We start from the raw sequence: 26065 nt of genomic DNA, 5'->3' as shown, positions 1-26065 counted from the left end.
TGTGTTTTATCCAGTGTGTGTTTTGTCCAGTGTGTGTGTGTGTGTGTTTTCTCCAGTGTGTGTGTGTGTTTTATCCAGTGTGTGTGTGTGTGTGTGTGTGTGTGTGTGTTTTATCCAGTGTGTGTGTGTGTGTGTTTTATCCAGTGTGTGTGTGTGTTTTATCCAGTGTGTGTGTGTGTGTGTGTGTGTGTGTGTTTTATCCAGTGTGTGTGTGTGTTTTATCCAGTGTGTGTGTGTGTGTTTTATCCAGTGTGTGTGTGTGTGTTTTATCCAGTGTGTATGTGTGTGTTTTATCCAGTGTGTGTGTGTGTGTGTGTTTTATCAAGTGTGTGTGTGTGTGTTTTATCCAGTGAGTGTGTGTGTGTGTGTTTTATCCGGTGTGTGTGTGTGTGTGTTTTATCAAGTGTGTGTGTGTGTGTGTTTTATCAAGTGTGTGTGTGTGTGTGTGGTTTATCCAGTGTGTGTGTGTGTGTGTGTGTTTTATCCAGGTGTGTGTGTGTGTGTGTTTTATCCAGTGTGTGTGTGTGTGTGTGTGTGTTTTATCCAGTGTGTGTGTGTGTGTTTTATCCAGTGTGTGTGTGTGTGTGTGTTTTATCCAGAGTGTGTGTGTGTGTTTTATCCAGTGTGTGAGTGTGTGTGTTTTATCCAGTGTGTGTGTGTTTTATCCAGTGTGTGTGTGTGTTTTATCCAGTGTGTGTGTGTGTGTGTTTTATCCAGTGTGTGTGTGTTTTATCCAGTGTGTGTGTGTGTGTGTGTGTGTTTTATCCAGTGTGTGTGTGTGTGTGTTTTATCCAGTGTGTGTGTGTGTGTGTGTGTTTTATACAGTGTGTGTGTGTGTGTGTGTGTGTGTGTGTATTATCCAGTGTGTGTGTGCGTGTTTTATCCAGTGTGTGTGTGTGTGTTTTATCCAGTGTGTGTGTGTGTGTGTGTGTGTGTGTTTTATCCAGTGTGAGTGTGTGTGTGTGTGTGTTTTATCCAGTGTGTGTGTGTGTGTGTGTGTGTGTGTTTTATCCAGTGTGTGTGTGTGTGTTTTATCCAGTGTGTGAGTGTATGTGTGTGTGTGTGTTTTATCCAGTGTGTGTGTGTGTTTTATCCAGTGTGTGTGTGTGTGTGTTTTATCCAGTGTGTGTGTGTGTGTGTGTGTGTGTGTTTTATCCAGTGTGAGTGTGTGTGTGTGTGTGTTTTATCCAGTGTGTGTGTGTGTGTGTGTGTGTGTGTTTTATCCAGTGTGTGTGTGTGTGTTTTATCCAGTGTGTGAGTGTATGTGTGTGTGTGTGTTTTATCCAGTGTGTGTGTGTGTGTGTTTTATCCAGTGTGTGTGTGTGTGTTTTATCCAGTGTGTGTGTGTGTGTTTTATCCAGTGTGTGTGTGTGTGTGTTTTATACAGTGTGTGTGTGTGTGTGTTTTATCCAGTGTGTGTGTGTTTTATCCAGTGTGTGTGTGTGTTTTATCCAGTGTGAGTGTGTGTGAGTTTATCCAGTGTGTGTGTGTGTGTGTGAGTTTATCCAGTGTGTGTGTGTGTGTGTTTTATCCAGTGTGTGTGTGTGTGTGTGTTTTATCCAGTGTGTGTGTGTGTGTATTTTATCCAGTGTGTGTGTGTGTGTGTGTGTGTTTTATCCAGTGTGTGTGTGTGTTTTATCCAGTGTGTGTTTTATCCAGTGTGTGTGTGTTTTATCCAGTGTGTGTGTGTTTTATCCAGTGTGTGTGTGTGTTTTATCCAGTGTGTGTGTGTGTGTTTTATCCAGTGTGTGTGTGTGTTTTATCCAGTGTGTGTGTGTGTTTTATCCAGTGTGTGTGTGTGTGTTTTATCCAGTGTCTGTGTGTGTGTGTGTGTTTTTATCCAGTGTGTGTGTGTGTGTGTTTTATCCAGTGTGTGTGCGTGTGTTTTATCCAGTGTGTGTGTGTGTGTGTTTTATCCAGTGTGTGTTTTATCCAGTGTGTGTGTGTGTGTGTTTTCTCCAGTGTGTGTGTGTGTTTTATCCAGTGTGTGTGTGTGTGTGTGTGTGTTTTATCCAGTGTGTGTGTGTGTGTGTTTTTATCCAGTGTGTGTGTGTGTGTTTTATCCAGTGTGTGTGTGTGTGTGTGTGTTTTATCCAGTGTGTGTGTGTGTGTGTTTTATCCAGTGTGTGTGTGTGTGTGTGTGTGTGTGTGTTTTATCCAGTGTGTGTGTGCGTGTTTTATCCAGTGTGTGTGTGTGTGTTTTATCCAGTGTGTGTGTGTGTGTGTGTGTGTGTGTGTGTGTGTGTGTGTTTTATCCAGTGTGAGTGTGTGTGTGTGTGTGTTTTATCCAGTGTGTGTGTGTGTGTGTGTGTGTGTGTGTGTGTGTGTGTGTGTGTGTTTTATCCAGTGTGTGTGTGTGTGTGTGTTTTATCCAGTGTGTGTGTGTGTGTTTTATCCAGTGTGTGAGTGTATGTGTGTGTGTGTGTTTTATCCAGTGTGTGTGTGTGTTTTATCCAGTGTGAGTGTGTGTGAGTTTATCCAGTGTGTGTGTGTGTGTGTGTGAGTTTATCCAGTGTGTGTGTGTGTGTGTGTTTTATCCAGTGTGTGTGTGTGTGTGTGTGTTTTATCCAGTGTGTGTGTGTGTGTATTTTATCCAGTGTGTGTGTGTGTGTGTGTGTGTTTTATCCAGTGTGTGTGTGTGTTTTATCCAGTGTGTGTGTGTGTGTGTTTTATCCAGTGTGTGTGTGTGTGTTTTATCCAGTGTGTATGTGTGTGTTTTATCCAGTGTGTGTGTGTGTGTGTGTTTTATCAAGTGTGTGTGTGTGTGTGTTTTATCCAGTGAGTGTGTGTGTGTGTGTTTTATCCGGTGTGTGTGTGTGTGTGTTTTATCAAGTGTGTGTGTGTGTGTGTGTTTTATCAAGTGTGTGGGTGTGTGTGTGGTTTATCAAGTGTGTGTGTGTGTGTGTGTGTTTTATCCAGTGTGTGTGTGTGTGTGTGTGTGTGTGTGTGTGTTTTATCCAGTGTGTGTGTGTGTGTGTGTGTGTTTTATCCAGTGTGTGTGTGTGTGTTTTATCCAGTGTGTGTGTGTGTGTTTTATCCGTGTGTGTGTGTGTTTTATCCAGTGTGTGAGTGTGTGTGTTTTATCCAGTGTGTGTGTGTTTTATCCAGTGTGTGTGTGTGTTTTATCCAGTGTGTGTGTGTGTGTTTTATCCAGTGTGTGTGTGTTTTATCCAGTGTGTGTGTGTGTGTGTGTGTTTTATCCAGTGTGTGTGTGTGTGTGTTTTATCCAGTGTGTGTGTGTGTGTGTGTGTTTTATCCAGTGTGTGTGTGTGTGTGTGTGTGTGTGTGTATTATCCAGTGTGTGTGTGCGTGTTTTATCCAGTGTGTGTGTGTGTGTTTTATCCAGTGTGTGTGTGTGTGTGTGTGTGTGTGTTTTATCCAGTGTGAGTGTGTGTGTGTGTGTGTTTTATCCAGTGTGTGTGTGTGTGTGTGTGTGTGTGTGTGTGTGTGTGTGTGTGTGTGTGTGTTTTATCCAGTGTGTGTGTGTGTGTGTTTTATCCAGTGTGTGTGTGTGTTTTATCCAGTGTGTGAGTGTTTGTGTGTGTGTGTGTTTTATCCAGTGTGTGTGTGTGTGTTTTATCCAGTGTGTGTGTGTGTTTTATCCAGTGTGTATGTGTGTGTTTTATCCAGTGTGTGTGTGTGTGTTTTATACAGTGTGTGTGTGTGTGTGTGTTTTATCCAGTGTGTGTGTGTTTTATCCAGTGTGTGTGTGTGTGTTTTATCCAGTGTGAGTGTGTGTGAGTTTATCCAGTGTGTGTGTGTGTGTGTGAGTTTATCCAGTGTGTGTGTGTGTGTGTGTTTTATCCAGTGTTTTCTGTGTGTGTGTGTTTTATCCAGTGTGTGTGTGTGTATTTTATCCAGGTGTGTGTGTGTGTGTGTGTGTTTTATCCAGTGTGTGTGTGTGTTTTATCCAGTGTGTGTTTTATCCAGTGTGTGTGTGTTTTATCCAGTGTGTGTGTGTTTTCTCCAGTGTGTGTGTGTGTTTTATCCAGTGTGTGTGTGTGTGTTTTATCCAGTGTGTGTGTGTGTTTTATCCAGTGTGTGTGTGTGTTTTATCCAGTGTGTGTGTGTGTGTTTTATCCAGTGTCTGTGTGTGTGTGTGTGTTTTATCCAGTGTGTGTGTGTGTGTGTTTTATCCAGTGTGTGTGCGTGTGTTTTATCCAGTGTGTGTGTGTGTGTGTTTTATCCAGTATGTGTTTTATCCAGTGTGTGTGTGTGTGTGTTTTCTCCAGTGTGTGTGTGTGTTTTATCCAGTGTGTGTGTGTGTGTGTGTGTGTGTGTTTTATTCAGTGTGTGTGTGTGTGTGTTTTATCCAGTGTGTGTGTGTGTTTTATCCAGTGTGTGTGTGTGTGTGTGTGTGTTTTATCCAGTGTGTGTGTGTGTTTTATCCAGTGTGTGTGTGTTTTATCCAGTGTGTGTGTGTGTGTTTTATCCAGTGTGTATGTGTGTGTTTTATCCAGTGTGTGTGTGTGTGTGTGTTTTATCAAGTGTGTGTGTGTGTGTGTTTTATCCAGTGAGTGTGTGTGTGTGTGTGTTTTATCCGGTGTGTGTGTGTGTGTGTTTTATCAAGTGTGTGTGTGTGTGTGTGTTTTATCAAGTGTGTGTGTGTGTGTGTGTGGTTTATCCAGTGTGTGTGTGTGTGTGTGTTTTATCCAGTGTGTGTGTGTGTGTGTGTGTGTGTGTGTTTTATCCAGTGTGTGTGTGTGTGTGTGTGTGTGTGTGTTTTATCCAGTGTGTGTGTGTGTGTTTTATCCAGTGTGTGTGTGTGTGTGTTTTATCCAGAGTGTGTGTGTGTGTTTTATCCAGTGTGTGAGTGTGTGTGTTTTATCCAGTGTGTGTGTGTTTTATCCAGTGTGTGTGTGTGTTTTATCCAGTGTGTGTGTGTGTGTTTTATCCAGTGTGTGTGTGTTTTATCCAGTGTGTGTGTGTGTGTGTGTGTTTTATCCAGTGTGTGTGTGTGTGTGTTTTATCCAGTGTGTGTGTGTGTGTGTGTGTGTGTGTGTTTTATCCAGGTGTGTGTGTGTGTGTGTGTGTTTTATCCAGTGTGTGTGTGTGTGTGTGTGTGTGTGTGTGTGTGTTTTTATCCAGTGTGTGTGTGTGTGTATGTTTTATCCAGTGTGTGTGTGTGTGTGTGTGTGTGTGTGTGTTTTATCCAGTGTGTGTGTGTGTGTGTGTTTTATCCAGTGTGTGTGTGTGTGTGTGTGTTTTTATCCAGTGTGTGTGTGTGTGTGTTTTATCCAGTGTGTGTGTGTGTGTTTTATCCAGTGTGTGTGTGTGTGTTTTATCCAGTGTGTGTGCGTGTGAGTTTATCCAGTGTGTGTGTGTGGGTGTGTGAGAGTTTATCCAGTGTGTGTGTGTGTTTTATCCAGTGTGTGTGTGTGTGTGTGTGTGTGTGTTTTATCCAGTGTGTGTGTGTGTGTGTGTGTATTTTATCCAGTGTGTGTGTGTGTGTGTGTGTTTTATCCAGTGTGTGTGTGTGTGTTTTATCCAGTGTGTGTGTGTGTTTTATCCAGTGTGTGTGTGTTTTATCCAGTGTGTGTGTGTGTTTTATCCAGTGTGTGTGTTTTATCCAGTGTGTGTGTGTTTTATCCAGTGTGTGTGTGTGTGTGTTTTATCCAGTGTGTGTGTGTGTGTGTTTTATCCAGTGTGTGTGTGTGTGTGTGTTTTATCCAGTGTGTGTGTGTGTTTTATCCAGTGTGTGTGTGTGTGTTTTATCCAGTGTGTGTGTGTGTGTGTGTGTTTTATCCAGTGTGTGTGTGTGTGTGTTTTATCCAGTGTGTGTGCGTGTGTTTTATCCAGTGTGTGTGTGTGTTTTATCCAGTGTGTGTTTTATCCAGTGTGTGTTTTATCCAGTGTGTGTGTGTGTTTTCTCCAGTGTGTGTGTGTGTTTTATCCAGTGTGTGTGTGTGTGTGTGTGTTTTATCCAGTGTGTGTGTGTGTGTGTGTTTTATCCAGTGTGTGTGTGTGTGTGTGTGTTTTATCCAGTGTGTGTGTGTGTGTTTTATCCAGTGTGTATGTGTGTGTTTTATCCAGTGTGAGTGTGTGTTTTATCCAGTGTGAGTAGGTGTGTTCTATCCAGTGTGTGTGTGTGTGTTTTATCCAGTGTGTGTTTTATCCAGTGTGTGTTTTATCCAGTGTGTGTGTGTGTGTTTTCTCCAGTGTGTGTGTGTGTTTTATCCAGTGTGTGTGTGTGTGTTTTATCCAGTGTGTGTGTGTGTGTGTGTTTTATCCAGTGTGTGTGTGTGTGTTTTATCCAGTGTGTATGTGTGTGTTTTATCCAGTGTGAGTGTGTGTTTTATCCAGTGTGGTAGGTGTGTTTTATCCAGTGTGTTTGCGTATGTTTTATCCAGTTTGTGTGCGTGTGTTTTATCCAGTGTGTGTGCGTGTGTTTTATCCAGTGTGTGTGCGTGTGATTTATCCAGTGTGTGTGCGTGTGTTTTATCCAGTGTGTGTGCGTGTGTTTTATCCAGTGTGTGTGCGTGTGTTTTATCCAGTGTGTGTGCGTGTGTTTTATCCAGTGTGTGTGCGTGTGTTTTATCCAGTGTGTGTGTGTGTTTTATCCAGTGTGTGTGTGTGTGTTTTATCCAGTGTGTGTGTGTGTGTGTGTTTTATCCAGTGTGTGTGTGTGTGTATTTTATCCAGTGTGTGTGTGTGTTTTATCCAGTGTGTGTGTGTTTTTTATCCATGTGTGTGTGTGTGTGTGTGTGTGTTTTATCCAGTGTGTGTGTGTGTGTGTTATCCAGTGTGTGTGTGTGTGTGTGTGTTTTATCCAGTGTGAGTGTGTGTGTGTGTGTGTGTTTTATCCAGTGTGTGTGTGTGTGTGTGTGGGTTTTATCCAGTGTGTGTGTGTGTGTGTGTGTTTTATCCAGTGTGTGTGTGTGTGTTTTATCCAGTGTGTGAGTGTGTGTGTGTGTGTGTGTGTGTGTGTGTGTGTGTTTTATCCAGTGTGTGTGTGTGTGTTTTATCCAGTGTGTGTGTGTGTTTTATCCAGTGTGTGTGTGTGTGTTTTATCCAGTGTGTGTGTGTGTGTGTGTTTTATCCAGTGTGTGTGTGTGTGTGTGTGTGTGTTTTTATCCAGTGTGTGTGTGTGTTTTATCCAGTGTGTGTGTGTGTTTTATCCAGTGTGAGTGTGTGTGAGTTTATCCAGTGTGTGTGTGTGTGTGTGTGAGTTTATCCAGTGTGTGTGTGTGTGTTTTATCCAGTGTGTGTGTGTGTGTGTGTGTGTTTTATCCAGTGTGTGTGTGTGTGTGTATTTTATCCAGTGTGTGTGTGTGTGTGTGTTTTATCCAGTGTGTGTGTGTGTTTTATCCAGTGTGTGTGTGTGTGTTTTATCCAGTGTGTGTGTGTGTGTGTTTTATCCAGGTGTGTGTGTGTGTTTTATCCAGTGTGTGTGTGTGTTTTATCCAGTGTGTGTTTTATCCAGTGTGTGTGTGTTTTATCCAGTGTGTGTGTGTGTTTTCTTCAGTGTGTGTGTGTGTTTTTTCCAGTGTGTGTGTGTGTGTGTGTTTTATCCAGTGTGTGTGTGTGTTTTATCCAGTCTGTGTGTGTGTTTTATCCAGTGTGTGTGTGTGTGTTTTATCCAGTGTGTGTGTGTGTGTGTGTGTTTTATCCAGTGTGTGTGTGTGTTTTATCCAGTGTGTGTGCGTGTGTTTTATCCAGTGTGTGTGTGTGTTTTATCCAGTGTGTGTTTTATCCAGTGTGTGTGTGTGTGTTTTCTCCAGTGTGTGTGTGTGTGTGTTTTATCCAGTGTGTGTGTGTGTGTGTGTTTTATCCAGTGTGTGTGTGTGTTTTATCCAGTGTGTGTGTGTGTTTTATCCAGTGTGTGTGTGTGTGTGTGTGTGTGTGTTTTATCCAGTGTGTGTGTGTGTGTGTGTGTTTTATCCAGTGTGTGTGTGTGTGTGTGTTTTATCCAGTGTGTGTGTGTGTGTGTTTTATCCAGTGTGTGTGTGTGTGTTCTATCCAGTTTGTGTGTGTGTGTGTTTTATCCAGTGTGTTTGCGTGTATTTTATCCAGTGTGTTTGCGTGTGTTTTATCCAGTGTGTGTGCGTGTGTTTTATCCAGTGTGTGTGCGTGTGATTTATCCAGTGTGTGTGCGTGTGTTTTATCCAGTGTGTGCGTGTGTTTTATCCAGTGTGTGTGCGTGTGTTTTATCCAGTGTGTGTGCGTGTGTTTTATCCAGTGTGTGTGCGTGTGTTTTATCCAGTGTGTGTGTGTGTTTTATCCAGTGTGTGTGTGTGTGTTTTATCCAGTGTGTGTGTGTGTGTTTTATCCAGTGTGTGTGTGTTTTATCCAGTGTGTGTGTGTGTGTGTGTGTGTTTTATCCAGTGTGTGTGTGTGTTTTATCCAGTGTGTGTGTGTGTGTTTTATCCAGTGTGTGTGTGTTTTATCCAGTGTGTGTGTGTGTGTGTGTGTGTGTGTTTTATCCAGTGTGTGTGTTTTATCCAGTGTGTGTGTGTTTTATCCAGTGTGTGTGTCTGTGTTTTATCCAGTGTGTGTGTGTTTTATCCAGTGTGTGTGTGTGTGTGTGTGTGTGTTTTATCCAGTGTGTGTGTGTGTGTTTTATCCAGTGTGTGTGTGTGTGTGTGTGTGTTTTATCCAGTGTGTGTGTGTGTGTGTGTGTGTGTGTTTTATCCAGTGTGTGTGTGTGTGTGTGTGTTTTATCCAGTGTGTGTGTGTGTTTTATCCAGTGTGTGTGTGTGTGTGTGTGTGTGTTTTATCCAGTGTGTGTGTGTGTGTGTGTTTTATCCAGTGTGTGTGTGTGTTTTATCCAGTGTGTGTGTGTGTGTTTTATCCAGTGTGTGTGTGTGTGTGTTTTATCCAGTGTGTGTGTGTGTGTGTGTGTGTGTGTGTGTTTTATCCAGTGTGTGTGTGTGTGTTTTATCCAGTGTGTGAGTGTATGTGTGTGTGTGTGTTTTATCCAGTGTGTGTGTGTGTGTTTTATCCAGTGTGTGTGTGTGTTTTATCCAGTGTGTGTGTGTGTGTTTTATCCAGTGTGTGTGTGTGTGTGTTTTATACAGTGTGTGTGTGTGTGTGTGTTTTATCCAGTGTGTGTGTGTTTTATCCAGTGTGTGTGTGTGTTTTATCCAGTGTGAGTGTGTGTGAGTTTATCCAGTGTGTGTGTGTGTGTGAGTTTATCCAGTGTGTGTGTGTGTGTGTTTTATCCAGTGTGTGTGTGTGTGTGTGTTTTATCCAGTGTGTGTGTGTGTGTATTTTATCCAGTGTGTGTGTGTGTGTGTGTGTGTGTTTTATCCAGTGTGTGTGTGTGTTTTATCCAGTGTGTGTTTTATCCAGTGTGTGTGTGTTTTATCCAGTGTGTGTGTGTTTTCTCCAGTGTGTGTGTGTGTTTTATCCAGGTGTGTGTGTGTGTGTTTTATCCAGTGTGTGTGTGTGTTTTATCCAGTGTGTGTGTGTGTTTTATCCAGTGTGTGTGTGTGTGTTTTATCCAGTGTCTGTGTGTGTGTGTGTGTGTTTTATCCAGTGTGTGTGTGTGTGTGTTTTATCCAGTGTGTGTGCGTGTGTTTTATCCACTGTGTGTGTGTGTGTGTTTTATCCAGTGTGTGTTTTATCCAGTGTGTGTGTGTGTGTGTTTTCTCCAGTGTGTGTGTGTGTTTTATCCAGTGTGTGTGTGTGTGTGTGTGTTTTATCCAGTGTGTGTGTGTGTGTGTGTGTGTTTTATACAGTGTGTGTGTGTGTGTTTTATCCAGTGTGTGTGTGTGTGTGTGTGTTTTATCCAGTGTGTGTGTGTGTGTTTTATCCAGTGTGTGTGTGTGTGTGTGTGTGTGTGTTTTATCCAGTGTGTGTGTGCGTGTTTTATCCAGTGTGTGTGTGTGTGTTTTATCCAGTGTGTGTGTGTGTGTGTGTGTGTGTGTGTGTGTGTGTGTGTGTTTTATCCAGTGTGAGTGTGTGTGTGTGTGTGTTTTATCCAGTGTGTGTGTGTGTGTGTGTGTGTGTGTGTGTGTGTGTGTTTTATCCAGTGTGTGTGTGTGTGTGTGTTTTATCCAGTGTGTGTGTGTGTGTTTTATCCAGTGTGTGAGTGTATGTGTGTGTGTGTGTTTTATCCAGTGTGTGTGTGTGTTTTATCCAGTGTGAGTGTGTGTGAGTTTATCCAGTGTGTGTGTGTGTGTGTGTGAGTTTATCCAGTGTGTGTGTGTGTGTGTGTTTTATCCAGTGTGTGTGTGTGTGTGTGTGTGTTTTATCCAGTGTGTGTGTGTGTGTATTTTATCCAGTGTGTGTGTGTGTGTGTGTGTGTGTGTGTGTTTTATCCAGTGTGTGTGTGTGTTTTATCCAGTGTGTGTGTGTGTGTGTTTTATCCAGTGTGTGTGTGTGTGTTTTATCCAGTGTGTATGTGTGTGTTTTATCCAGTGTGTGTGTGTGTGTGTGTTTTATCAAGTGTGTGTGTGTGTGTGTTTTATCCAGTGAGTGTGTGTGTGTGTGTTTTATCCGGTGTGTGTGTGTGTGTGTTTTATCAAGTGTGTGTGTGTGTGTGTGTTTTATCAAGTGTGTGGGTGTGTGTGTGGTTTTATCAAGTGTGTGTGTGTGTGTGTGTGTTTTATCCAGTGTGTGTGTGTGTGTTTTATCCAGTGTGTGTGTGTGTGTGTGTGTGTGTGTGTTTTATCCAGTGTGTGTGTGCGTGTTTTATCCAGTGTGTGTGTGTGTGTTTTATCCAGTGTGTGTGTGTGTGTGTGTGTGTGTGTGTGTGTGTGGTTTTATCCAGTGTGAGTGTGTGTGTGTGTGTGTTTTATCCAGTGTGTGTGTGTGTGTGTGTGTGTGTGTGTGTGTGTGTGTGTGTTTTATCCAGTGTGTGTGTGTGTGTGTGTTTTATCCAGTGTGTGTGTGTGTGTTTTATCCAGTGTGTGAGTGTGTGTGTGTGTGTGTTTTATCCAGTGTGTGTGTGTGTTTTATCCAGTGTGAGTGTGTGTGAGTTTATCCAGTGTGTGTGTGTGTGTGTGTGAGTTTATCCAGTGTGTGTGTGTGTGTGTGTTTTATCCAGTGTGTGTGTGTGTGTGTGTGTGTGTTTTATCCAGTGTGTGTGTGTGTGTATTTTATCCAGTGTGTGTGTGTGTGTGTGTGTGTGTGTGTGTTTTATCCAGTGTGTGTGTGTGTTTTATCCAGTGTGTGTGTGTGTGTGTTTTATCCAGTGTGTGTGTGTGTGTTTTATCCAGTGTGTTGTGTGTGTTTTATATGTGTGTGTGTGTGTGTGTGTTTTATCAAGTGTGTGTGTGTGTGTGTTTTATCCAGTGAGTGTGTGTGTGTGTGTTTTATCCGGTGTGTGTGTGTGTGTGTTTTATCAAGTGTGTGTGTGTGTGTGTGTTTTATCAAGTGTGTGGGTGTGTGTGTGGTTTATCAAGTGTGTGTGTGTGTGTGTGTTTTATCCAGTGTGTGTGTGTGTGTGTGTGTGTGTGTGTGTTTTATCCAGTGTGTGTGTGTGTGTGTGTGTGTTTTATCCAGTGTGTGTGTGTGTGTTTTATCCAGTGTGTGTGTGTGTGTTTTATCCAGAGTGTGTGTGTGTGTTTTATCCAGTGTGTGAGTGTGTGTGTTTTATCCAGTGTGTGTGTGTTTTATCCAGTGTGTGTGTGTGTTTTATCCAGTGTGTGTGTGTGTGTTTTATCCAGTGTGTGTGTGTTTTATCCAGTGTGTGTGTGTGTGTGTGTGTTTTATCCAGTGTGTGTGTGTGTGTGTGTGTGTGTGTATTATCCAGTGTGTGTGTGCGTGTTTTATCCAGTGTGTGTGTGTGTGTTTTATCCAGTGTGTGTGTGTGTGTGTGTGTGTGTTTTATCCAGTGTGAGTGTGTGTGTGTGTGTGTTTTATCCAGTGTGTGTGTGTGTGTGTGTGTGTGTGTGTGTGTGTGTGTGTGTGTGTGTGTGTGTGTTTTATCCAGTGTGTGTGTGTGTGTGTGTGTTTTATCCAGTGTGTGTGTGTGTTTTATCCAGTGTGTGAGTGTATGTGTGTGTGTGTGTTTTATCCAGTGTGTGTGTGTGTGTTTTATCCAGTGTGTGTGTGTGTTTTATCCAGTGTGTGTGTGTGTGTTTTATCCAGTGTGTGTGTGTGTGTGTTTTTATACAGTGTGTGTGTGTGTGTGTGTTTTATCCAGTGTGTGTGTGTTTTATCCAGTGTGTGTGTGTGTGTTTTATCCAGTGTGAGTGTGTGTGAGTTTATCCAGTGTGTGTGTGTGTGTGTGAGTTTATCCAGTGTGTGTGTGTGTGTGTGTGTGTTTTATCCAGTGTTTTCTGTGTGTGTGTGTTTTATCCAGTGTGTGTGTGTGTGTATTTTATCCAGTGTGTGTGTGTGTGTGTGTGTGTTTTATCCATGTGTGTGTGTGTGTTTTATCCAGTGTGTGTTTTATCCAGTGTGTGTGTGTTTTATCCAGTGTGTGTGTGTTTTCTCCAGTGTGTGTGTGTGTTTTATCCAGTGTGTGTGTGTGTGTTTTATCCAGTGTGTGTGTGTGTGTTTTATCCAGTGTGTGTGTGTGTTTTATCCAGTGTGTGTGTGTGTGCAGTGTTGTGTGTGTGTGTGTGTTTTATCCAGTGTGTGTGTGTGTGTGTTTTATCCAGTGTGTGTGCGTGTGTTTTATCCAGTGTGTGTGTGTGTGTGTTTTATCCAGTATGTGTTTTATCCGTGTGTGTGTGTGTGTGTTTTATCCAGTGTGTGTGTGTGTTTTATCCAGTGTGTGTGTGTGTGTGTGTGTGTGTGTTTTATCCAGTGTGTGTGTGTGTGTGGTTTTATCCAGTGTGTGTGTGTGTTTTATCCAGTGTGTGTGTGTGTGTGTGTGTGTGTGTGTGTGTTTTATCCAGTGTGTGTGTGTGTGTTTTATCCAGTGTGTGTGTGTGTGTGTGTTTTATCCAGTGTGTGTGTGTTTTATCCAGTGTGTATGTGTGTGTTTTATCCAGTGTGTGTGTGTGTGTGTGTTTTATCCAGTGTGTGTGTGTGTGTTTTATCCAGTGAGTGTGTGTGTGTGTGTGTTTTATCCGGTGTGTGTGTGTGTGTGTTTTATCAAGTGTGTGTGTGTGTGTGTGTTTTATCAAGTGTGTGTGTGTGTGTGTGGTTTATCCAGTGTGTGTGTGTGTGTGTGTTTTATCCAGTGTGTGTGTGTGTGTGTGTGTGTGTGTTTTATCCAGTGTGTGTGTGTGTGTGTGTGTGTGTTTTATCCAGTGTGTGTGTGTGTGTTTTATCCAGTGTGTGTGTGTGTGTGTTTTATCCAGAGTGTGTGTGTGTGTTTTATCCAGTGTGTGAGTGTGTGTGTTTTATCCAGTGTGTGTGTGTTTTATCCGTGTGTGTGTGTGTTTTTCGTGTGTGTGTGTGTGTTTTATCCAGTGTGTGTGTGTGTGTGTGTGTTTTTATCCAGTGTGTGTGTGTGTGTGTGTGTGTTTTTTATCCAGTGTGTGTGTGTGTGTATGTTTTATCCAGTGTGTGTGTGTGTGTGTGTGTGTGTGTGGTTTTATCCAGTGTGTGTGTGTGTGTGTTTTATCCAGTGTGTGTGTGTGTGTGTGTGTGTGTTTTATCCAGTGTGTGTGTGTGTGTGTTTTATCCATGTGTGTGTGTGTGTGTTTTATCCAGTGTGTGTGTGTGTGTTTTATCCAGTGTGTGTGCGTGTGAGTTTATCCAGTGTGTGTGTGTGGGTGTGTGAGAGTTTATCCAGTGTGTGTGTGTGTTTTATCCAGGTGTGTGTGTGTGTGTGTGTGTGTGTGTTTTATCCAGTGTGTGTGTGTGTGTGTGTGTATTTTATCCAGGTGTGTGTGTGTGTGTGTGTGTTTTATCCAGTGTGTGTGTGTGTGTTTTATCCAGTGTGTGTGTGTGTTTTATCCAGTGTGTGTGTTTTTATCCAGTGTGTGTGTGTTTTATCCAGTGTGTGTGTGTGTGTGTTTTATCCAGTGTGTGTGTGTGTGTGTTTTATCCAGTGTGTGTGTGTGTGTGTTTTATCCAGGTGTGTGTGTGTGTGTTTTATCCAGTGTGTGTGTGTGTGTTTTATCCAGTGTGTGTGTGTGTGTGTGGTTTTATCCAGTGTGTGTGTGTGTGTGTTTTATCCAGTGTGTGTGCGTGTGTTTTATCCAGTGTGTGTGTGTGTTTTATCCAGTGTGTGTTTTATCCAGTGTGTGTTTTATCCAGTGTGTGTGTGTGTTTTCTCCAGTGTGTGTGTGTGTTTTATCCAGTGTGTGTGTGTGTGTGTGTGTGTTTTATCCAGTGTGTGTGTGTGTGTGTGTGTTTTATCCAGTGTGTGTGTGTGTGTGTGTTTTATCCAGTGTGTGTGTGTGTGTTTTATCCAGTGTGTATGTGTGTGTTTTATCCAGTGTGAGTGTGTGTTTTATCCAGTGTGAGTAGGTGTGTTCTATCCAGTGTGTGTGTGTGTGTTTTATCCAGTGTGTGTTTTATCCAGTGTGTGTTTTATCCAGTGTGTGTGTGTGTTTTCTCCAGTGTGTGTGTGTGTTTTATCCAGTGTGTGTGTGTGTGTGTGTTTTATCCAGTGTGTGTGTGTGTGTGTGTTTTATCCAGTGTGTGTGTGTGTGTTTTATCCAGTGTGTATGTGTGTGTTTTATCCAGTGTGAGTGTGTGTTTTATCCAGTGTGAGTAGGTGTGTTTTATCCAGTGTGTTTGCGTATGTTTTATCCAGTTTGTGTGCGTGTGTTTTATCCAGTGTGTGTGCGTGTGTTTTATCCAGTGTGTGTGCGTGTGATTTATCCAGTGTGTGTGCGTGTTTTATCCAGTGTGTGCGTGTGTTTTTTCCAGTGTGTGTGCGTGTGTTTTATCCAGTGTGTGTGCGTGTGTTTTATCCAGTGTGTGTGCGTGTGTTTTATCCAGTGTGTGTGCGTGTGTTTTATCCAGTGTGTGTGTGTGTTTTATCCAGTGTGTGTGTGTGTGTTTTATCCAGTGTGTGTGTGTGTGTGTGTGTGTGTGTGTGTGTGTTTTATCCAGTGTGTGTGTGTGTGTGTTTCAGTGTGTGTGTGTGTGTGTGTGTGTGTGTTTTATCCAGTGTGTGTGTGTGTGTTTTATCCAGTGTGTGTGTGTGTGTGTTTTATCCAGAGTGTGTGTGTGTGTGTGTTTTATCCAGTGTGTGAGTGTGTGTGTTTTATCCAGTGTGTGTGTGTTTTATCCAGTGTGTGTGTGTGTTTTATCCAGTGTGTGTGTGTGTTTTATCCAGTGTGTGTGTGTTTTATCCAGTGTGTGTGTGTGTGTGTGTGTGTGTGTTTTATCCAGTGTGTGTGTGTGTGTGTGTGTGTGTGTGTGTGTTTTATCCAGTGTGTGTGTGTGTGTGTGTGTGTGTGGTGTGTTTTATCCAGGTGTGTGTGTGTGTGTGTGTGTGTGTGTTTTATCCAGTGTGTGTGTGTGTGTATGTTTTATCCAGTGTGTGTGTGTGTGTGTGTGTGTGTGTGTGTTTTATCCAGTGTGTGTGTGTGTGTTTTATCCAGTGTGTGTGTGTGTGTGTGTGTGTTTTATCCAGTGTGTGTGTGTGTGTGTTTTATCCTGTGTGTGTGTGTGTGTTTTATCCAGTGTGTGTGTGTGTGTTTTATCCAGTGTGTGTGCGTGTGAGTTTATCCAGTGTGTGTGTGTGGGTGTGTGAGAGTTTATCCAGTGTGTGTGTGTGTTTTATCCAGTGTGTGTGTGTGTGTGTGTGTGTGTGTGTGTGTGTTTTATCCAGTGTGTGTGTGTGTGTGTGTATTTTATCCAGTGTGTGTGTGTGTGTGTGTTTTATCCAGTGTGTGTGTGTGTGTTTTATCCAGTGTGTGTGTGTGTTTTATCCAGTGTGTGTGTGTGTTTTATCCAGTGTGTGTGTGTGTTTTATCCAGTGTGTGTGTTTTATCCAGTGTGTGTGTGTTTTATCCAGTGTGTGTGTGTTTTATCCAGTGTGTGTGTGTGTGTGTTTTATCCAGTGTGTGTGTGTGTGTGTTTTATCCAGTGTGTGTGTGTGTGTGTTTTATCCAGTGTGTGTGTGTGTTTTATCCAGTGTGTGTGTGTGTTTTTTATCCAGTGTGTGTGTGTGTGTGTGTTTTATCCAGTGTGTGTGTGTGTGTGTTTTATCCAGTGTGTGTGCGTGTGTTTTATCCAGTGTGTGTGTGTGTTTTATCCAGTGTGTGTTTTATCCAGTGTGTGTTTTATCCAGTGTGTGTGTGTGTTTTCTCCAGTGTGTGTGTGTGTTTTATCCAGTGTGTGTGTGTGTGTGTGTGTTTTATCCAGTGTGTGTGTGTGTGTGTGTTTTATCCAGTGTGTGTGTGTGTGTGTGTGTTTTATCCAGTGTGTGTGTGTGTGTTTTATCCAGTGTGTGTGTGTGTGTTTTATCCAGTGTGAGTGTGTGTTTTATCCAGTGTGAGTAGGTGTGTTCTATCCAGTGTGTGTGTGTGTGTTTTATCCAGTGTGTGTTTTATCCAGTGTGTGTTTTATCCAGTGTGTGTGTGTGTGTTTTATCCAGTGTGTGTGTGTGTTTTATCCAGTGTGTGTGTGTGTGTTTTATCCAGTGTGTGTGTGTGTGTGTGTTTTATCCAGTGTGTGTGTGTGTGTTTTATCCAGTGTGTATGTGTGTGTTTTATCCAGTGTGAGTGTGTGTTTTATCCAGTGTGAGTAGGTGTGTTTTATCCAGTGTGTTTGAGTATGTTTTATCCAGTTTGTGTGCGTGTGTTTTATCCAGTGTGTGTGCGTGTGTTTTATCCAGTGTGTGTGCGTGTGATTTATCCAGTGTGTGTGCGTGTGTTTTATCCAGTGTGTGCGTGTGTTTTATCCAGTGTGTGTGCGTGTGTTTTATCCAGTGTGTGTGCGTGTGTTTTATCCAGTGTGTGTGCGTGTGTTTTATCCAGTGTGTGTGCGTGTGTTTTATCCAGTGTGTGTGTGTGTTTTATCCAGTGTGTGTGTGTGTGTGTTTTATCCAGTGTGTGTGTGTGTGTGTGTTTTATCCAGTGTGTGTGTGTGTGTATTTTATCCAGTGTGTGTGTGTGTTTTATCCAGTGTGTGTGTGTTTTATCCAGTGTGTGTGTGTGTGTGTGTGTGTGTGTGTTTTATCCAGTGTGTGTGTGTGTGTGTGTTATCCAGTGTGTGTGTGTGTGTGTGTGTTTTATCCAGTGTGAGTGTGTGTGTGTGTGTGTGTTCTATCCAGTGTGTGTGTGTGTGTGTGTGTTTTATCCAGTGTGTGTGTGTGTGTGTGTGTTTTATCCAGTGTGTGTGTGTGTGTTTTATCCAGTGTGTGAGTGTGTGTGTGTGTGTGTGTGTGTGTTTTTATCCAGTGTGTGTGTGTGTGTTTTATCCAGTGTGTGTGTGTGTTTTATCCAGTGTGTGTGTGTGTGTTTTATCCAGTGTGTGTGTGTGTGTGTTTTATCCAGTGTGTGTGTGTGTGTGTGTGTGTGTGTTTTATCCAGTGTGTGTGTGTGTTTTATCCAGTGTGTGTGTGTGTTTTATCCAGTGTGAGTGTGTGTGAGTTTATCCAGTGTGTGTGTGTGTGTGTGTGAGTTTATCCAGTGTGTGTGTGTGTGTTTTATCCAGTGTGTGTGTGTGTGTGTGTGTGTTTTATCCAGTGTGTGTGTGTGTGTGTATTTTATCCAGTGTGTGTGTGTGTGTGTGTTTTATCCAGTGTGTGTGTGTGTTTTATCCAGTGTGTGTGTGTGTGTTTTATCCAGTGTGTGTGTGTGTGTGTTTTATCCAGTGTGTGTGTGTGTTTTATCCAGTGTGTGTGTGTGTTTTATCCAGTGTGTGTTTTATCCAGTGTGTGTGTGTTTTATCCAGTGTGTGTGTGTGTTTTCTTCAGTGTGTGTGTGTGTTTTATCCAGTGTGTGTGTGTGTGTGTGTTTTATCCAGTGTGTGTGTGTGTTTTATCCAGTCTGTGTGTGTGTTTTATCCAGTGTGTGTGTGTGTGTTTTATCCAGTGTGTGTGTGTGTGTGTGTGTTTTATCCAGTGTGTGTGTGTGTTTTATCCAGTGTGTGTGCGTGTGTTTTATCCAGTGTGTGTGTGTGTTTTATCCAGTGTGTGTTTTATCCAGTGTGTGTGTGTGTGTTTTCTCCAGTGTGTGTGTGTGTTTTATCCAGTGTGTGTGTGTGTGTGTTTTATCCAGTGTGTGTGTGTGTGTGTGTTTTATCCAGTGTGTGTGTGTGTTTTATCCAGTGTGTGTGTGTGTTTTATCCAGTGTGTGTGTGTGTGTGTGTGTGTGTGTTTTATCCAGTGTGTGTGTGTGTGTGTGTGTGTTTTATCCAGTGTGTGTGTGTGTGTGTGTTTTATCCAGTGTGTGTGTGTGTGTGTTTTTATCCAGTGTGTGTGTGTGTGTTCTATCCAGTTTGTGTGTGTGTGTGTTTTATCCAGTGTGTTTGCGTGTATTTTATCCAGTGTGTTTGCGTGTGTTTTATCCAGTGTGTGTGCGTGTGTTTTATCCAGTGTGTGTGCGTGTGATTTATCCAGTGTGTGTGCGTGTGTTTTATCCAGTGTGTGCGTGTGTTTTATCCAGTGTGTGTGCGTGTGTTTTATCCAGTGTGTGTGCGTGTGTTTTATCCAGTGTGTGTGCGTGTGTTTTATCCAGTGTGTGTGCGTGTAATTTATCCAGTGTGTGTGTGTGTTTTATCCAGTGTGTGTGTGTGTGTTTTATCCAGTGTGTGTGTGTGTGTTTTATCCAGTGTGTGTGTGTTTTATCCAGTGTGTGTGTGTGTGTGTGTGTGTTTTATCCAGTGTGTGTGTGTGTTTTATCCAGTGTGTGTGTGTGTGTTTTATCCAGTGTGTGTGTGTTTTATCCAGTGTGTGTGTGTGTGTGTGTGTGTGTTTTATCCAGTGTGTGTGTCTGTGTTTTATCCAGTGTGTGTGTGTTTTATCCAGTGTGTGTGTGTGTGTGTGTGTGTTTTATCCAGTGTGTGTGTGTGTGTTTTATCCAGTGTGTGTGTGTGTGTGTGTGTGTTTTATCCAGTGTGTGTGTGTGTGTGTGTGTGTGTTTTATCCAGTGTGTGTGTGTGTGTGTGTGTGTGTGTTTGTTTTATCCAGTGTGTGTGTGTGTTTTATCCAGTGTGTGTGTGTGTGTGTGTGTGTGTTTTATCCAGTGTGTGTGTGTGTGTGTTTTATCCAGTGTGTGTGTGTGTTTTATCCAGTGTGTGTGTGTGTGTTTTATCCAGTGTGTGTGTGTCTGTGTTTTATCCAGTGTGTGTGTGTGTGTGTGTGTGTGTGTTTTATCCAGTGTGTGTGTGTGTTTTATCAAGTGTGTGTGTGTGTTTTATCCAGTGTGAGTGTGTGTGAGTTTATCCAGTGTGTGTGTGTGTGTGTGTGTTTTATCCAGTGTGTGTGTGTGTGTGTGTGTTTTATCCAGTGTGTGAGTGTGTGTGTTTTATCCAGTGTGTGTGTGTGTGTTTTATCCAGTGTTTGTGTGTGTTTTATCCAGTGTGTGTGTGTGTTTTATCCAGTGTGTGTGTGTGTTTTATCCAGTGTGTGTGTGTTTTATCCAGTGTGTGTGTGTTTTATCCAGTGTGTGTGTGTGTGTGTTTTATCCAGTGTGTGTGTGTGTGTATTTTATCCAGTGTTTGTGTGTGTTTTATCCAGTGTGTGTGTGTGTGTGTTTTATCCAGTGTGTGTGTGTTTTATCCAGTGTGTGTGTTTTATCCAGTGTGTGTGTGTGTGTGTTTTCTCCAGTGTGTGTGTGTTTGTGTTTTATCCAGTGTGTGTGTGTTTTATCCAGTGTGTGTGTGTGTTTTATCTAGTGTGTGTGTGTGTTTTATCCAGTGTGTGTGTGTTTTATCCAGTGTGTGTGTGTGTTTTATCCAGTGTGTGTGTGTGTGTGTGTGTTTTATCCAGTGTGTGTGTGTGTTTGTTTTATCCAGTGTGTGTGTGTGTTTTATCCAGTGTGTGTGCGTGTGTTTTATCCAGTGTGTGTGTGTGTTTTATCCAGTGTGTGTTTTATCCAGTGTGTGTGTGTGTGTGTGTTTTCTCCAGTGTGTGTGTGTGTTTTATCCAGTGTGTGTGTGTGTGTGTGTGTGTTTTATCCAGTGTGTGTGTGTGTGTGTGTGTTTTATCCAGTGTGTGTGTGTGTGTGTGTGTGTTTTATCCAGTGTGTGTGTGTTTTATACAGTGTGCGTGTGTGTGTGTTTTATCCAGTGTGTGTGTATGTGTTTTATCCAGTGTGTGTGTGTGTGTGTGTGTGTGTGTTTTATACAGTGTGCGTGTGTGTGTGTTTTATCCAGTGTGTGTGTGTGTGTTTTATCCAGTGTGTTTGCGTGTGTTTCATCCAGTGTGTGTGCGTGTGTTTTATCCAGTGTGTGTGCGTGTGTTTTATCCAGTGTGTGTGCGTGTGTTTTATCCAGTGTGTGTGCGTGTGTTTTATCCAGTGTGTGTGCGTGTGTTTTATCCAGTGTGTGTGCGTGTGTTTTATCCAGTGTGTGTGTGTGTGTTTTATCCAGTGTGTGTGTGTGTGTGTTTTATCCAGTGTGTGTGTGTGTGTGTGTGTTTTATCCAGTGTGTGTGTGTGTGTGTTTTATCCAGTGTGTGTGTGTGTGTTTTATCCAGTGAGTGTGTGTGTGTGTGTGTGTGTGTGTGTGTGTGTTTTATCCAGTGTGTGTGTGTGTGTGTGTGTGTGTGTGTTTTATCAAGTGTGTGTGTGTGTGGTTTATCCAGTGTGTGTGTGTGTGTGTTTTCTCCAGTGTGTGTGTGTGTTTTATCCAGTGTGTGTGTGTGTGTGTGTGTGTTTTATCCAGTGTGTGTGTGTGTGTGTGTGTTTTATCCAGTGTGTGTGTGTGTGTGTGTGTGTGTGTTTTATCCAGTGTGTGTGTGTTTTATACAGTGTGCGTGTGTGTGTGTTTTATCCAGTGTGTGTGTATGTGTTTTATCCAGTGTGTGTGTGTGTGTGTGTGTGTGTTTTATACAGTGTGCGTGTGTGTGTGTTTTATCCAGTGTGTGTGTGTGTGTTTTATCCAGTGTGTTTGCGTGTGTTTCATCCAGTGTGTGTGCGTGTGTTTTATCCAGTGTGTGTGCGTGTGTTTTATCCAGTGTGTGTGCGTGTGTTTTATCCAGTGTGTGTGCGTGTGTTTTATCCAGTGTGTGTGCGTGTGTTTTATCCAGTGTGTGTGCGTGTGTTTTATCCAGTGTGTGTGTGTGTGTTTTATCCAGTGTGTGTGTGTGTGTGTTTTATCCAGTGTGTGTGTGTGTTGTTGTGTGTGTGTGTGTGTTTTATCCAGGTGTGTGTGTGTGTGTGTGTTTTATCCAGTGTGTGTGTGTGTGTTTTATCCAGTGAGTGTGTGTGTGTGTGTGTGTGTTTTATCCAGTGTGTGTGTGTGTGTGTTTTATCAAGTGTGTGTGTTTTATCAAGTGTGTGTGTGTGTGGTTTATCCAGTGTGTGTGTGTGTGTGTTTTATCCAGTGTGTGTGTGTGTGTGTTTTATCCAGTGTGTGTGTGTGTGTGTGTTTTATCCAGTGTGTGTGTGTGTGTTTTATCCAGTGTGTGTGTGTGTTTTATCCAGTGTGTGTGTGTTTTATCCAGTGTGAGTGTGTGTGAGTTTATCCAGTGTGTGTGTGTGTGTGTGTTTTATCCAGTGTGTGTGTGTGTGTGTGTTTTATCCAGTGTGTGAGTGTGTGTGTTTTATCCAGTGTGTGTGTGTGTTTTATCCAGTGTTTGTGTGTGTTTTATCTAGTGTGTGTGTGTGTTTTATCCAGTGTTTGTGTGTGTTTTATCCAGTGTGTGTGTGTTTTATCCAGTGTGTGTGTGTTTTATCCAGTGTGTGTGTGTGTGTGTGTTTTATCCAGTGTGTGTGTGTGTGTGTGTGTTTTTCTCCAGTGTGTGTGTGTGTGTTTTATCCAGTGTGTGTGTGTGTTTTATCCAGTGTTTGTGTGTGTTTTATCCAGTGTGTGTGTGTTTTTATCCAGTGTGTGTGTGTGTTTTATCCAGTGTGTGTGTGTTTTATCCAGTGTGTGTGTGTTTTATCCAGTGTGTGTGTGTGTGTGTGTGTTTTTTCCAGTGTGTGTGTGTGTGTGTTTTCTCCAGTGTGTGTGTGTGTGTTTTATCCAGTGTGTGTGTGTTTTATCCAGTGTGTGTGTGTGTTTTATCCAGTGTGTGTGTGTGTTTTATCCAGTGTGTGTGTGTGTGTTTTATCCAGTGTGTGTGTGTGTGTGTTTTATCCAGTGTGTGTGTGTGTGTGTGTGAGTTTTATCCAGTGTGTGTGTGTGTTTTATCCAGTGTGTGTGCGTGTGTTTTATCCAGTGTGTGTGTGTGTTTTATCCAGTGTGTGTTTTATCCAGTGTGTGTGTGTGTGTGTTTTCTCCAGTGTGTGTGTGTGTTTTATCCAGTGTGTGTGTGTGTGTGTTTTATCCAGTGTGTGTGTGTGTGTGTGTGTGTGTGTGTGTTTTATCCAGTGTGTGTGTGTGTTTTATCCAGTGTGTGTGTGTGTGTTTTATCCAGTGTGTGTGTATGTGTTTTATCCAGTGTGTGTGTGTGTGTGTGTTTTATACAGTGTGCGTGTGTGTGTGTTTTATCCAGTGTGTGTGTGTGTGTTTTATCCAGTGTGTTTGCGTGTGTTTCATCCAGTGTGTGTGCGTGTGTTTTATCCAGTGTGTGTGTGTGTGTTTTATCCAGTGTGTGCGTGTGTTTTATCCAGTGTGTGTGCGTGTGTTTTATCCAGTGTGTGTGCGTGTGTTTTATCCAGTGTGTGTGCGTGTGTTTTATCCAGTGTGTGTGCGTGTGTTTTATCCAGTGTGTGTGTGTGTGTGTTTTATCCAGTGTGTGTGTGTGTGTGTGTGTGTTTTATCCAGGTGTGTGTGTGTGTGTGTTTTATCCAGTGTGTGTGTGTGTGTGTGTGTGTGTGTGTGTTTTATCCAGTGAGTGTGTGTGTGTGTGTGTGTGTGTGTTTTATCTAGTGTGTTTGTGTGTGTGTTTTATCAAGTGTGTGTGTTTTATCAAGTGTGTGTGTGTGTGTGTGTGTGTGTGTGTGTGGTTTTATCCAGTGTGTGTGTGTGTGTGTGTGTGTGTGTGTGTGTGTGTTTTATCCAGTGTGTGTGTGTGTGTGTTTTATCCAGTGTGTGTGTGTGTGTGTGTTTTATCCAGTGTGTGTGTGTGTGTGTTTTATCCAGTGTGTGTGTGTGTGTGTTTTATCCAGTGTGTGTGTGTGTGTGTGTGTTTTATCCAGTGTGTGTGTGTGTGTGTGTGTTTTATCCAGTGTGTGTGTGTGTGTGTGTGTGTGTGTGTTTTATCCAGTGTGTGTGTGTGTGTGTTTTATCCAGTGTGTGTGTGTTTTATCCAGTGTGTGTGTGTGTGTGTGTGTGTGTGTGTTTTATCCAGTGTGTGTGTGTTTTCTCCAGTGTGTGTGTGTGTGTGTGTGTGTGTGTGTGTGTGTTTTATCCAGTGTGTGTGTGTGTGTGTGTGGTTTTATCCAGTGTGTGTGTGTGTGTGTGTGTGTGTGTTTTATCCAGTGTGTGTGTGTGTGTGTGTGTGTGTTTTATCCAGTGTGTGTGTGTTTTATCCAGTGTGTGTGTGTGTGTGTTTATCCAGTGTGTGTGTGTGTGTTTTATCCAGTGTGTGTGTGTGTGTTTTATCCAGTGTGTGTGTGTGTGTGTGTGTGTTTTATCCAGTGTGTGTGTGTGTGTGTGTGTGTGTGTGTTTTTTATCCAGTGTGTGTGTGTGTGTGTGTTGTATCCAGTGTGTGTGTGTGAGTGAGTTTTATCCAGTGTGTGTGTGTGTGTGTTTTATCCAGTGTGTGTGTGTGTGTTTTATCCAGTGTGTGTGTGTGTGTTTTATCCAGTATGTGTGTGTGTTTTATCCAGTGTGTGTGTGTGTGTTTTATCCAGTGTGTGTTTTATCCAGTGTGTGTGTGTGTGGGTGTTTTATCCAGTGTGTGTGTGTGTGTGTGTGTTTTATCCAGTGTGTGTGTGTGTTTTATCCAGTGTGTGTGTGTGTGTTTTATCCAGTGTGTGTGTGTGTGTGTGTGTTTTATCCAGTGTGTGTGTGTGTTTTATCCAGTGTGTATGTGTGTGTTTTATCCAGTGTGTATGCGTGTGTTTTATCTAGTGTGTGTGCGTGTGTTTTATCCAGTGTGTGTGTGTGTGTTTTATCCAGTGTGTGTGTGTGTTTTATCCAGTGTGTGTGTGTGTGTGGGTGTTTTATCCAGTGTGTGTGTGTGTGTGTGTGTGTTTTATCCATGTGTGTGTGTTTTATCCAGTGTGTGTGTGTGTGTGTGTGTTTTATCCAGTGTGTGTGTGTGTGTGTGTTTTATCCAGTGTGTGTGTGTGTTTTATCCAGTGTGTATGTGTGTGTTTTATCCAGTGTGTATGCGTGTGTTTTATCCAGTGTGTGTGTGTGTGTTTTATCCAGTGTGTGTGTGTGTGTTTTATCCAGTGTGTGTGTGTGTTTTATCCAGTGTGTGTGTGTGTTTTATCCAGTGTGTATGTGTGTTTTATCCAGTGTGTATGTGTGTGTTTTATCCAGTGTGAGTGTGTGTTTTATCCAGTGGGAGTGTGTGTTTTATCCAGTGTGTGTAGGTGTGTTCTATCCAGTGTGTGTGTGTGTGTTCTATCCAGTGTGTGTGTGTGTGTGTGTGTTTTATCCAGTGTGTGTGTGTGTGTTTTATCCAGTGTGTGTGTTTGTGTGTGTGTGTGTGTTTTATCCAGTGTGTGTGTGTGTGTGTGTGTGTGTTTTATCCAGTGTGTGTGTGTGTGTTTTATCCAGTGTGTGTGTGTGTGTGTGTTTTATCCAGTGTGTGTGTGTGTGTTTTATCCAGTGTGTGTGCGTGTGTTTTATCCAGTGTGTGTGCATGTGTTTTATCCAGTGTGTGTGTGTGTTTTATCCAGTGTGTGTGCGTGTGTTTTATCCAGTGTGTGTGTGTGTGTGTGTGTTTTATCCAGTGTGTGTGTGTGTGTGTGTTTTATCCAGTGTGTGTGTGTGTTTTATCCAGTGTGTGTGCGTGTGTTTTATCCAGTGTGTGTGTGTGTGTGTGTGTTTTATCCAGTGTGTGTGTTTTATCCAGAGTGTGTGTGTGTGTGTGTGTGTGTTTTATCCAGTGTGTGTGTGTGTATGTGTTTTATCCAGTGTGTGTGTGTGTGTATGTGTTTTATCCAGTGTGTGTGTGTGTGTGTTTTATCCAGTGTGTGTGTGTGTGTGTTTTATCCAGTGTGTGTGTGTGTGTGTGTTTTATCCAGGTGTGTGTGTGTGTGTGTGTGTTTTATCCAGTGTGTGTGTGTGTGTGTGTTTTATCCAGTGTGTGTGTGTGTGTATGTGTTTTATCCAGTGTGTGTGTGTGTGTGTTTTATCCAGTGTGTGTGTGTGTGTGTTTTATCCAGTGTGTGTGTGTGTGTGTGTGTTTTATCCAGTGTGTGTGTGTGTGTGTGTGTTTTATCCAGTGTGTGTGTGTGTGTGTGTTTTATCCAGTGTGTGTGTGTGTGTTTTATCCAGTGTGTGTGTGTGTGTGTGTGTGTGTGTGTGTGTGTGTGTTTTTATTTATTATGTGTGTGTGTGTTTTTTATCCACTGTGTGTGTGTGTGTGTGTGTGTGTGTGTGTGTGTGTGTGTGTGTTTTATCCAGTGTGTGTGTGTGTGTTTTATCCAGTGTGTGTGTGCCTTCCCTGTGGCTCAGTTGGTAGAGCATGGTGTTTGCAACGCCAGGGTTGTGGGTTCGATTCCCACGGGGGGCCAGTACAAAAAAAAAATAACAATTGCATGAAATGAAAATGAAATGTATGAAATCTATGAAATGTATGCATTCACTACTGTAAGTCGCTCTGGATAAGAACGTCTGCTAAATGACTAAAATGTAAATATGTGTGTGTGTGTTTTATCCAGTGTGTGTGTGTGTGTTTTATCCACTGTGTGTGTGTGTTCTATCCAGTGTGTGTGTGTGTGTCCTACCTCAGTAGCGTACAGTACCTCCAATGCCACTACCACCAGCATCTAGTCTGTGTGTGTATTTATATAGTCTGTATGCGTCTGTGTGTCCTACCTCAGTAGCGTACAGTATATCCATGTGTCTATCCAGTGTGTGTGTGTGTGTTTCATCCACTGTGTGTGTGTGTTTTATCCAGTGTGTGTGTGTTCTATCCAGTGTGTGTGTGTGTTTCATCCACTGTGTGTGTGTGTTTTATCCAGTGTGTGTGTGTGTGTTCTATCCAGTGTGTGTGTGTGTGTGTGTGTGTGTGTGTGTGTGTGTTTT

At 42.5% G+C, this 26065-nt stretch overlaps 1 protein-coding gene across 3 annotated transcripts in view; it reads right to left on the bottom strand.

Moving 5' to 3' along the window:
• Positions 1 to 26065, bottom strand: part of LOC106591799 (microtubule-associated protein RP/EB family member 3) — a 105524-nt gene that overhangs the window by 25905 nt on the left and 53554 nt on the right. The gene's annotated exons all lie outside the window — the stretch shown is intronic.

Source organism: Salmo salar, chromosome ssa15 (genome assembly GCF_905237065.1).
Source record: "Salmo salar chromosome ssa15, Ssal_v3.1, whole genome shotgun sequence".
Classification (NCBI taxonomy): Eukaryota; Metazoa; Chordata; class Actinopteri; order Salmoniformes; family Salmonidae; genus Salmo; species Salmo salar.
The sequence above is the reverse complement of the archived record's forward strand: the minus strand, read 5'-3'. Positions and strand labels throughout refer to the sequence as shown.